The following is a 1,276-nucleotide window of genomic DNA, read 5'->3' as shown; positions in this document are numbered from 1 at the left end:
ATTTAGTCTGTAGACGTTTGCTGCTCTGTTGTCACTTTGGACACTCTGGAAGTCCAAACTTGGAGGTAATCTCCTTCAAGAGGATTCTCACTATTTCTGAAGTTCTTAGTTCTGGTGGGGGAAAACCTCTACCCAACCAGAAAAGGTATCTACAAAAACAAAATCAGCAAATATTTAATTCCCCAGCTTGGGGCATCTGTATGAAATCAACCTGTTGATTTTCAGGGAGTTGTTTACTTGATATTGGTGCAGGATAACCTGTCTTGGGATTGTCCTTGAGGCAGGTAACAGTCAGAGCTAACCTCTTGAATGATTTTTTTTTTTTTTTTGTCAATTCTTGGTCTATTGCCAGGGCCTGTAGTGGGTCATTTCACAGATTCATTGAAGAAAAGCAGGTGTTAGTTTTCACAGGCTCAGAACCATTCTATTCAAAAGCCATTTAACCTTTAGCTTTTAACTTCTTAGAACAGAACAATTCCATTGTCATTTACTTTTCATTCTTTAACCCCTCTCTCCAGTCCTTCTGCTTCAGTTCTACTCAAGTCTTCTGGGTACACATTGTTTTTCTTGCCAACATTTCTAATGCCCTCGTCAGTGCAATCATTTCAGCTTTTTTTTTTGAGCTGAGATCCCTGGCAGGAGGGCTATTGCCATTACACACCCTGCTATCCGAGTCCCTTTTTCCATGTAATTACTTCTGTTCACAAACGTCTAGTCCACCAGATACAGTTAAACAGGTCAGGGTGGCTGGAAAATACTTGGTCAATGATTTCTATACAATCATGGTTCAGTCCTCCAGTTGCCACATCAGGGGAGGAAGATGGCAGGTTTAGTTGTCCCATAATTCACAGGGTAATATTCAGATTGTCCAGTAAAATAACCTGGCATTGCTTATCTATCCTGTTGTGAGCCGTAGGCTTTCCTTCTTTAGCAGCAGGGAGATAGCTTGATGGGGTCGGGGACGAGCTGGCCAGAATGAATTTCTTGGCCTCTTTTCTGAGTGAATATTGGTTTCTGTGGAATGGTCAGTTTCCAGGCATCAATCAGACCTAGAGGGGGATGCTTGTTGGCTCTCCCTGGAGTTCCTCTAGTCCACGGGGGTGGGGGTGGGGGTGGTGTTACCTGATTGTCAGTCTCCTCAGGCCAATGTGACTGGTTTCCTGAGTCTGAATCAGTAATCACCAGGCCTTTTCATAAGGGACCTCCATCTGTAGACTTTTGGTTTCAGAAAGCTGTTTGAACATGCAACTTTGGAAGCAGGTCCTGGCCCAGAATG

Source organism: Chrysochloris asiatica, unplaced genomic scaffold, assembly GCF_000296735.1.
Source record: "Chrysochloris asiatica unplaced genomic scaffold, ChrAsi1.0 scaffold05431, whole genome shotgun sequence".
NCBI lineage: Eukaryota > Metazoa > Chordata > Mammalia > Afrosoricida > Chrysochloridae > Chrysochloris > Chrysochloris asiatica.
This window is presented reverse-complemented; position numbering follows the sequence as displayed.